The sequence below is a fragment of the Apodemus sylvaticus genome, chromosome X, assembly GCF_947179515.1.
Source record: "Apodemus sylvaticus chromosome X, mApoSyl1.1, whole genome shotgun sequence".
NCBI lineage: Eukaryota > Metazoa > Chordata > Mammalia > Rodentia > Muridae > Apodemus > Apodemus sylvaticus.
Genome location: NC_067495.1, coordinates 31,004,712 through 31,016,804, shown reverse-complemented (window position 1 = coordinate 31,016,804; position 12,093 = coordinate 31,004,712). Strand labels below are relative to the sequence as shown.

The 12,093-nt window shown below is 39.0% G+C and overlaps 1 protein-coding gene across 1 annotated transcript in view; it reads right to left on the bottom strand.

The window, feature by feature from the left end:
• Positions 1-12,093, bottom strand: part of Cdkl5 (cyclin dependent kinase like 5) — a 211,988-nt gene that overhangs the window by 114,065 nt on the left and 85,830 nt on the right. The window lies entirely within an intron of this gene.

The window sequence follows — 12,093 nt, the reverse complement described above, 5'->3', positions numbered from 1 at the left end:
AGATAAAAAATAAGATGCCCAAACAAGTTTCTCTAATTCCTCTCATACATCAAAGAGCATGTCTTTAAATAGAAAGGGAGAGAGAAAAGCTAGGTGTGGTAACCTGGAATCCTAGCTAGTTAGGAGGCGGAGGAGGAAGGATGACAGCTTGAGGTCAGCGTGACATAAGACCTTATCTTCTGAGAGAAGAAGGATGGTGATGCGGAGAAACAAACATCCTTTCAAAATAGTCTAGCTCTATAGTAAAAGGTCGTGTAAAATGAGATATTCGATTTGCGGACTGTCCACACCTTTGTACACATATATACAGATGTCCTGAAGAGGCCTCATATATAGCAAATTCAGACTTTGGAGTCAGTAAATGAATGAAAATTTCAGAGATTATGCAGTAGTGATACCTGTCAGGATATACTTCAACTAAGTGGTATTAACCATCTTTCTGCCTGTACTGCAGTTATTGTACAAATTGTGTGTCTATTTCAGGGCACCATTATTTTATAGCAATAAGGACCATAGTAAGAAAATGAAAGTTCCACTTGTATTGATCAAATAATTAAAGCTAAAGATGGCATTTATTATGTATGCCAAATACAGGCAGTTTACAACCTCAATCAGACAATTACCAGGCTTATGGGACATTCAACTCTGATGGGAGAATACAAAATTTTAAATTAAATGCAGACTATAGCTCAGCAAAGTTTATCTTGCTGTGGCAGCAACACTAACTTACAACACACTAAATCCAAGTTGTAAGGAGAAAAGATAGTTTTTCAATTTTCTGTTAAGTAATTCAAGTTGGCTTTCTAAAGTGCTCACTTCACCTTGAACTTACACGATGTGGTAGTGACTTGGTCCTTCCTAGTTTTCAGACTCTTTCAGATAAATATTCAGAGTTTTCAGATCTTTCTCCCTGCTTTCTGCTGCATTATATGCAGTAGGTGAGGTAGAAAGAAGCTCACAGGAGTAAGGCAGGGCTCTCTGGTCTCTAAGAAGGTTCTTTCTGGGCTTGAACCCTTGCTGCCTCTGTTAAGTTCCAAGAAATATAAATCAATTCTGGAGAGCTCTCTTAGCCCAGAGCACGGGGAGTTTGGTCCAACTGATTAAGTTCCCTCTTGGCTTCCTGGTGCTGAAGACACCTAGACTGTAATCTCATTCACAACTCCCCTTGGTCACTGGCTGCTATATTGTTATCAGCCTCTGCCTCAACACAACATCTCCTGGCTGTCAACCCAGCTACCTAAGATAGATGTTCTTTTGGGATCCTTGAAGTTGCTCACAAGCTAAAGGAGGACCAGGAGGCCTCTATCCACTTAACCACACTAGACATTTTTTATCTGGTGTTGCTGCTGCTCCAGCTGTAATGGAGGGAACATCTTTCAAGAAGGGAAGGAGAAGTAAGCTTCCTTCACTTTTGGTGATAATTTCAACACATCCATTTTTCTGAAGTGGGAATGTCAGAAATGTCAGCGTGTAATTACCTACTCTTACTTGCCCTCTTCTTTCTACATTGTTTTATCATTTAAAAAGACAATCTTTCACTTCTTTAATTCTCAAAGAAAATTCTCCTAGAAAGTAGCATCCTTGATTCTCTCCCTAACTCTCTCCTGGGGCTATGATAAAAAGCAAAGGTGAGGAAAGAAATTCCAGTATACTGAACACAGATATAGAAGCAGGTATTTCAACATGATTTTCCCTATTAAATTTGAAATTTTTAGGTATACTGATAGAACAACAACCAAAGTAATCTTAAAATTGTGGACAAATGATCAATATTCTTAAAAAATACACATGCTCCTTGGGGCTGGAGAGACAATTCATCTCATACTTCTGTTGCAAAGGACCCAAGGTCCATTCAAAACTGCTCCAGAGGATTTGATGCTTCCACCTGATCTGCGTGGCCACATGCTGTACTCATATGTACATTTTACCTAGACAACTACGCATACACATAATTTAAAATAATAAAAATAAATCATAAAATGAAAATGATTCAGCTAAAGAGAAAACATTTCTCTGTTTAATAGTGAGAATAGCTTTGTTCAGATTCTTTTAGAAGGAGTACAAACCGTCTAACTTTCTTGTGATGCTTCTGTGCATTGTGTAGATAATGTTTGCAGTTATTTGTAGGTGAATAATGTATAAAGAGCTAGCAATAACACAGGTAGACATACATGGAGTAAGTGGCTCACACTTTCTGAGGCAATACTAACAACAAAATATCCAGGGGTACCGACTCATTCACACCTGCTGAAGTTAGAGACAAAAACCTCAAGTGGCTGCAAATTAATAAATCCTGTGTGTATGGTGTGTGTGATCTATTCATTTTGGATTTTGGGAAATACCATACTATTCTAAGTTTATATTCCATAAAATATGACAATATGAATACTGAACTTTCTTAAATAAGGCCAATGCATCAATGGTTATTTTTCTCAAATTCTTTGAAAATACGGGTGGCTTGGGAGGTCACAGGCCTTAGGTGGAAAGCTATTGCTATTGTTCCACAAGATAAGGAAGAGGTAGGTGGCTATGAAATTACGCTCTAAACAATTATATTTATACCCATATAGCAGCACTGCCATCAACACTGGCCAGAGAAGCTCCATTTACAATGGGCAGTGGTAACATCAAAGATGAATAAGTGGTCAAAGTAATAAGAAGTAAGCAATCAGAAGGCTGATGGAGGAGTCAGTCAAAAGTGTCATCAACAATACTCACTCCAAGGCTCAAGGAATGTGGCAAGAAGAAGGCAGAAATAAAAGATCCAAGGAAAGGGGTGGGATGAGGGGAAAGCTATCTTTGGAGCACAGCAGTGCCCTTCATCTCATGGCAGTTGCATTTACCTGTGCAAGACTAGGCCTGTCAGCATCCTGCCACAAGGGGCAAACACACAGGGCCTGGAAGGGGACTTAAAGGCAGATAATGGTAGGTAGTGAGGAACAGGGGGTGGAGGGTGTCAATAACACTCACCTTTATGTGAGTCTCTGGGTGAGGGAGAGCCATTTTCTTTAGTGGTACAATCACTGGTAGAGAGCTCATGTTCTTACAAATAGTCCCTTACCTAGGATCTTATAAGAAACCCTAAGAACATGCAATGGGTCCAAAAGAAAAGGAAAACAGAAAAATGACAAGCTGGGAAGGGGATCAACTGGGAATTGAAGGGGAACAAGAAAGGATAATGGAAAGGTAAATGATAAAAATCTATTACACATATGTCATTAGGAGGCCCATTCCTTCCCCCACCTTTTTATTGAAAATAGATTTTTCTCCTCACATAATGTATCTTGATTATGGCTTTCCTTCCCTTTACTTCTCTCAGTTCCTCCTCACCTTCCTCCCACCCAGATCTTTCTGTCTCTCATTAAAAATCAAACATACTCTTAGGAGATAACAACAAAACATAATAAAATAAAATAAGATAAAACAAAGATTATCACATTGAAGTAGGACAGGACAAACCAACAGAAGGAGATAAAGTCAAGAGAAGGCACAAGACTCAGACCCACTCATTCACAGACTCAGGAATACCACAAAGACACTAAGCTAGATCTATACAGATGATCTCTACAGAGGACCTGGTACAGACTTGTGCATATATGTGCCTCAGTGTCTGTTAGGTCATATGAGCTTTGATCATGTTGATTTAGAGGGATTTGTTCCTCTGGTGTCCTCCGTCCCCTCTATCTCTTAAACTCTGCCTCCTCTTCCACGGGGTTTTCTGAGCCTTGAGGGAGGGATTTGATGGAGACATCCCATTTAGGCCTGAGTGTTTCAAGATCTCTTACTCTCTGTACAATATCTGACTGTGGGTCTCCGTATTTCTTCCCATCTGCTGCAGGACGAATCATCTCTGATGATGAAGCCCATTCTTATATATAATATATGCAAATAAAATTTAAGTATGCTTAATGAAACTCCCAAGTTCCAAAGAAACAGGCAACCTGGGTATAGGGTCCAGTCGTCAGGTGCAAGTGCCATTGACACTGTCAAGATGAGACTGTGAAGTATAGCAAGAGAAATGTGGAAAGTCATGCCGGAACACTGCAGTGCCCTCTTCTAAGGGTATTGTGAACCTGTGCTCAGACAGACGTGTTGACATACAACAAGAACACATGATCACAAAATGGGTTAACCCAAATCTGATTAAAGTACACAGCCCCTGATCCTCACCACAGCTGTGCACACACAAAAGTTATAATTAACATTAACAGTTTTTTCTTTTCCTAAACCGCTTCAGGGGTGTTGGGAGATTGTTCAGTGGTTAAGACCACTCCCACAGTGGCTCACTTCCAGTTCCAGACCTCATGCTCTCTTCTGATCTCCTCAGGTCCCTTCTGCTCTTCTCAGTCACATGCAGGCAAAACACTCATACACATAAAATGAAGCAAATAAATGTAAAATACATAAATACCCTTTCAAAGTGTCTAATTTAGTAAAAACTCTACATACCTTATTATGCATTATGGAAAAAAAAAACTAGAGAACTTCAGCCTTGCAATTCTCTTACCACAAAAAAGAATATGAAACACAAAGCAGCAGTCTGTGGCATTTTTAAAAAAGTGTTTGGTCTTCATATCGAATTCTCCATCATTTTATGTTACACATGTACTACATCATATTAAGGATCTCGAAGGTGCACTATGTACCATAACCACACATGGAAGCTTAATGACTATACATCATGTCACATAAGCACTAAAGACAAAAAGAGGAAGAAGGAAGACAAATTCCCCAATGTGGTGATACTAATGGAACAACGGTGGTCTGAAAGTCTTCAGTAGTTCAATGATATCAGAGAAACAGCCAGATAAAAGTACACATCTGGAATCAAAGTTTTGTGTCTGTCTGCCGAATGTCAAGAGTACCACTGAATATAAAGAATTCAACCCAACAGCAAAACAATAAACATGGGCAATAGACACTGAAAAACATCTCTCAAAAGACAAAAAATTAATATGAAAAATGCTCAACAGCACTAATTACCAGGGAAATGTCAATCAACTTTACACTGACGGGGCTGGAGAGATGGCTCAGTGGTTAAGAACAGTGGCTGCTCTCCTAGAGAAGCCAGGTTTCCCAGCCACTCACACAGTGGCTCACAACTGTCCACTGTCTACTGCCCCAGTAGAATCCATTGCTCTCTTATGGCTTCCACAGGTACCAGGAATGGATGTAGTCCATAAATATACAGACAACCACCCATACACATAAAACAATTTTATAAAATGTAAAGCCTACAATGAAACAATCACCTTACTCAAATAAGAATGCCTATCATCAAATAGACAAAGGACATGAAGTACTAGCGGCAACATGGAGGAAAAGGAAAACATACACAATGTTGATAGAAATGCAAATTAGTATAGGTATCATGGAGAACTGAACGAAGATGCCTCAAAAAAAAAAAACCCTAAAAACATATCTTCCACACTGTAGAGCTGTCTAGCAGCCTCACTACTAGCTACATATGGGAAAGAAATATAACCAATATGGAATATAGACATCTGCATTCTCAGATGTAATAACACTATTCACAATAGTGAAGGTAAATGTACATCAATAGAGGGATAGACAATAAAAATGTACATGTACATATGTAGCCATAAAGAGAAGAAATCTTGCCATTTGAGACAACATAGACAAAATATAAGTCATTGTGCTAAGTGAAATAAGAGAAGTGTAGAAAGCACCATACAATTCCATTCATATTTGGATATAAAATGTGGACCTTATAGAGAAAACAATATTAGTGGGTAATAATGTTGGAAATCCCCTTCAAATACCATTATCGAAAGCCTCAATGAGATCAGAACTTTTATCTTTAAAAAAAAAGTGCCTTTTCTGCCACATCTAATTACTTGTAGTTTCTCAACTGTGCATACTTTGCTTCAAGTATTAATTCATTCTTCATTTATTCATTTCACTGACAACTTTTTCAAGCTTCTACTGTATGATAGGCATTGCAAAGGGGGCCTTTTCTCAGGGAGGTTACATTCTGGAAGGAAGAACAAAAAACCAAAGCAAGAACAGGTGTGCAGATGTGGCTCAGAAGTAGAATGCTTGTCTAGAATTTGACCCCTAATACCACTACAATAAAATAAAATAAAAGTGATGTTAACAGCTTATGGAAAAAACAAGGTGGGACAACTCCAGGGTATCTGTGCAGGTAGGGAATTTCAAGAAAGTACCACATTTTAGCTTTACTTAAACGATACTAAGCCAGCTAGTTCATTTCTCTTTCACCTTCAATCCCTTCCTTTGAGAAGCATTTGCAGGGCCTTCCAGTTTGTTCCTTGACTCCTCTTTTTACAGTCCCTAGCATTCTATCTACACCTCTGGCAAAGAACTTCCCTATGACTCACCACACGGCCTCACTTCCCAAGCAAGATAACAATTAACATTGGTGAGAACAGGTTCCCTATTTTGACTCTGTACTGTAATACCTAGCAGAAAGGCCCTCCAAATGGATGATCTAGACCAGTTGGACATGCCGAGTTTGTTGCTGTTTTGTAAACAGGGCCCCACTGTGTAGTTCATGATGGCTTCTGCTTTGTGGCAATCATCCTGCCTCAGCCTCTCAAGTGCTGCGAATGCAGGTGTGAGCTACTGTGACTGACCAGTACACATATTTTAAGTACCTCTGATGAAACTTTCAGTAATCATGAAGCAATGTGACAAAGGACATCCTGGACAAGGAAATGAGGTAAGATTTAATTGTAATGAAAGACACTACAAAAAGGAACAACTATCTAAGCTTCAAAAACAATGATTTCTTTTTGTTCATTCTCTGACACATTAAACTCAAGGACATGGAGCAAATTCCATTACCATATTGCTGTGAGCCCTTTCCTTCATCTAGTAAGCTTTGCATAGATGCTGAGTGTGCCTTTCATGCCCTTTGTCCTAAATCCACACCAAAATGGCTGCTTAATGAATTAATCTGAAGTTTTAGAGTTTATCCTTGTGGTTTGACTTTAACTAGGACAAAGACTCTCCTTACATCAATAAATTATACTCAAACTGCACGAAAAATGAAGCTATATAGATTTGAAAAATATCTGCTTTACAAACATCATGGTTGGCTAAGTGCTTCAAGAAATTTAAGAGAAAAATGAGAAATTTTGGAAAAATGTAAATTAGCAGATGATTATAGGAGAAATTATATTATTTCTTAATAAAAGAGCAGAAATTTTATATATAATACTCTGTATTTATGCGGCATAGAACAAACAGTTAAGACATTGTACCAAGTCCATGGACTGTGGATATAAATAGGCCTTGAGTTAACATTTCAAAAGGGTGGAAGTATTTTTGCTGGGAAGACAAGGTAAAGGGAAGCATGGATGTTTTCAAACAGAGGAACATGGCTGACTTCAAACCGCTTTACAGAAGTCCTTGAGCTAAAATCTAAATCCATGAATAATATTGACATACTGGCTTTGAATTATGTCCTTCTAGCTATTCTACTAGCTGTATTTAAACAAAACTAAAGCTACAGCAGAATTGATCAGAAAGTAGAAAGAAATATGATGTAGAACAAATACAAATATCAGAGACCATGTTAAAATTTCTATGAAACACTAAACAGCTTTCTAAAAAGTTTTTGTTTCCTACTTAAAAAATAAGTCAAAAAGAAAACTCTTGACATAGAGGGCTACCTTCCAAACAGTCAAAAAATATAAGTTATGCCCTGGGTCCTTTCTCATAACAATGCTACCAAGGCTACCTATATGGCCTCCTAGGTGGTTAGGGGAAAACAAACCCAGCCTTTCTCTTTGGAAACATTCTTTGGTAATATTCAATTGTGTGGCATCTTCTTTCAGACATATCTGCCTCTCCTGATGCCAAGCAAATGAAAAATTGGTGACAAAACTCAAAGGCCATCACACTTCCAAAAGGATGCTATCTAAGAAGAATAAGAGCATTAGCTTGAGAGCCAGACTGCAGGGATTTAAACCTTGCCTCCATCACATACTACCCAAGTGAGTGGCCTGAAGGCATTACTCACCTCTTGGTATCCCAGTTAGGAAAACTGGTCCTAACAAGAACTCATATTCCTGGGATACTATTAGGATTAAATAAAAAGACAAAAGAAAAGGTCAGTGATGATCTAAGTTAAATAAAATATTCTGCTTGTAGGTATTCCCAAACATAAGTATATTCCTAAGTGAGTTCAGAGAACCTAAGTCTAATTCTAAGGCCTGGTTCCTCTTCCCTCTAGGGAGACTGCCAGTCCTTACTGTTATTTGTAAGCTAAACCTCAGGACAGCAGTAGAATTGAATATCCTTGTCCAACAAACCACAAAGTCACCACCAGGACTGGGCAGGCCATGGGGCTACGATACTTGCATGCTATACTTGCATGGCAGGCAGGGCTCCAGGACTTCTGACTGGAGGTTCTTGCAGAGATTTTTTTTAACTATCTTATCACAAAGCACATGATCTTGGGAACTGCAGCTAGCCAGACATATTCTGCCTGTTAGCAGCTCTCAGCAAAAGGCTTAAAGGTAATCCAAGTAAAACATGAGAACCAAGATAACTACAAGGCACTAAGCACAAGGCCTCTTGGCCTGTGTCTAACAGCTCAACAGGCAATAAGAATGGCAAGAGTTTCAACAGGATCACTAGTCAAGGGATGTAAAATTAGTTTTATTTTCAAAATATAGAATTGTGAGCTGAGTGTGACAGTGCACTTGGAATCTTAGCACTTGGAAAAGTGAGAATGGGGACTGAAAGTTTAATTATCAGTTCAGGACTCATGTGTTGTAAGGATTTTTGTTTCTTTTAAAATCCAATTATGGTTTTGTTTGAATCCCAGGTATGGGATTGGGGCTGCTTCAGATTGTCTACAGCTGCTATGATTTGTCTCAAGCTCTAATAGGGCTGTGATTTTTGCCAGCTGCAGACAGTTTACATTTGGAATTCTGGGGACTCTTGACATGGAACAATATGAGACCCCAACAGGGCCTGTGGGTGCAAGCTGCTGCTTTTGCTACTTCTACTTTTGCTAGAATACTGCATTTCTAGATTGCTGGTTGCTGGATTGCTTGTTGGAGATATTCTGATGACTAAGATAGGACTTACACCAAGGAATCTGATGCCCCAATCATCAGGAGATAGTCTAACAAGATTGAAGCCCCCTTTCCCCTGTAACCTACCCCTTCATACCTACCTAGTGTTGGGGGGTTGGAAGGAATTGGGATGGAGATGGGTGGTATATATAAAAATCCAATAACGTAGCCAAAAAATATGCCCCCACACAAGCAAGACTCCATCACAAGCAATCAATTAACTGTACATGAGGCCCTCAATTCAATCACCAGAATAACACAAAAACCAAAAATAAGGTAACAAAAGTTGTTCATTACATGGAATATGTTACATTTCATAGGTCTCTAAACTCCACAAAACTATGAACTCTTTCACCCAGATATACAGCAAGATCCTCTTTCAAAAATAATTTTTAAAGTGCTGCTTACAGAATTTATTAGGGATCATTATAACACACACACACACACACACACACACAGAATACCCATATATGGAACACTGCATATATTATATACAAATGAAAACAAATGCCAAGAGAACTATCCTAAAAGGCATTATAGCCTATATAATTTGTTTAAATAGCATTCTTGAAATGAAAAAATTATACAAGTGAAGTAAAGATTAGGAGTTACCAGGGGTTAGAAAGAAGGAAAGGACATGGCTAAAAACATATAATATTGCCAAAACTTCTTTGTATTTTGACCGTAGTGGGCACACAACTCTACAAATTGTCAAGCTATACATAACTAAATGCAATGTGTGCATATAAAATTGGTGAAATCTAAAGGTCATGATGGTACATACTTCTAATTGTAGTAAATAGTAGGTAGAAGCAGGGAAAATAATCACCATGGCTACATATTTAAGTTCAAGACCAGCAGAGGTTACAAGAGATCCTATTAAAAAAACAGTAAAAGTTGGAGTTGTAGCTCAGTGGTTTGCAAAACATGTACAAAGCCATGGATCCAATTCCTAGAATAGTATAAGCCAGGCATGGAAGCATACACTTGTAATCCCAGCACATAGGAGTTGAAGGCAGAAGGATCAGAAGTTCAAGGTCATCTTCAACTTCGTAAAGCACCACAGCTTCAAGTCCCGATTAGGATATATAATACTTGGTTCTATGACTTCCTTCTCAGTCTCAAAGGGGATAGTAACTCCACAGGAAGACCAACAGAGTCAACTAACCTGGAGCCTTGGGGCCCTCAGAGTCTGAACCAAAGACCATACAGAGGCTGGACCTAGGCCTCCCCACTCATATGTAGCAGGTGTGCAGCTTGGCCTTCATGTGGGTCCTGAAAAAATGGAGTAGGGGCTGTCCCAAAAGCTGTTGCCTGTCTGTGGGATATGTTCTTCTAGCTGGACTGCCTTGTCTGGCCTCAGGGTGAGAGGGAGCACCTAGCCTCACAGGGATTTAAAGTGCCAGGGTGTGGGAGATACCCAGGGGACTCCCTACCCACTCAGAGGAGAAAGGAATGGGGAGTAGGGAGTGATTGTGGGAGGGGTGATTGGGATGGGGGCTGTGAGCGGGATGGAAAGTGAATAAGTAATTAAATAAACAAATAAATAAATATGCAAAGCTAAAAGAAAAAACAAAAAAACAAAATAAATCAACACCCCCCCACACACATATTTGGCCAGGTAGGTATAGGTATACATACTTTTAACCCTAACACTGTAGGGGCAAAGTCCAATGAGTATCTCTGAATTCAAAGGCAGCCTTATCTACATAGCAAGTTCCAAACCAAATAGGGCTACAGAGACCCTGTCTCAAAAATGTTACTATTGAAACGTGGTGAGGGAATACAGAATCTATCATTCCTTACTATTATGTTCCAATCTGTAATTATCTCAGGGTAAACGTGTAACAAAAACAAGCAAGCTACATGTGAAAATGACTGTGAGACAGGACTAGGGAGTGCCCAATCTGATTCAAAGGCTTTAGAACTTTTGCAGTGTCCAAAAGGCACAAGTGCCCCATTACTAAATAACTGATTAATCTTCTCAATGTACTTCTAGAAGAAAACCCAAAACTCATCATTTAACTAAGAGACTAGGTTTTCCAAATGAGACTGTACCAACTGTCAGAACAAGATGTTATAAACTGCAGGTTTGATGATTTGTTCCTGTGTTCGCCATTCCCCTGAGTTCCCTGGAGTGGGAAGATACTTAATGATGAAGAGTACATCCCTTAAAAGGGAAGGGAAAAAACCTAAGTGCATTCTTCTTGCATATCTGAAAGTCATGGATTCTGTTATGTGAAATGAAGGATGCTGTTCCTAGAACAGTGTCAGTCATTCAATCTGAAGTCCAAAAACTGTGATTACAGTGTATTGTGTTTCCCGAGCAGGAGATGGGGATGCATCTCACAATGCAGTCCAGGCTAGCCTGGAGCCTAGGACACTGCAATTACCTTGGCCTCCATGAGTCACCACACCCACCTTAGTTTGCTTAAATTAAGATGCCCCCAACGAAGAGTTCCAAAGACCACTCAGAGGCTCTCAGAGAAGAAATGCATATGGACCACGCTCAAAAGGCTTTATTGCATAAAGAATTCTCTAGAACACGATATATTAAGCCTGCATTGCATGAAATGAAGCTGAACATGACAGTAGCTTAAACATCAAATGGTAAGGAAATGAATTTTTCTTGTATAAAATTGTATGTGGAGCTGTCATGCAAGAACAAAAGTTTACAGCTCAGCACTTTCAATCACCTGTGGAATGTTTTAAAAGGCATTAGAAGAAATGGATACCTCATATATGTTTCAGGTCAATTACACAGGAATTGTACCACCCCCTTCACCGTCTCCAGCTCTCCAAATAAAATCTTAATATGAACATGAAAATGCCAGTCATCCCATGAGACTGCAAAACTCACTGCAGAATGTAAGATCTGAATTAATATGCATTACATAGAACAAAGCCAAGAATGACTATTATTGCCAAGTTCATGTAGGCGCATTTCATAGTTTACCTCTAAGTATTTCTTTAAGTTTGTAGTGTTTCCAATTGCTGTTTTCAGTACAATTGATTCAGTTAA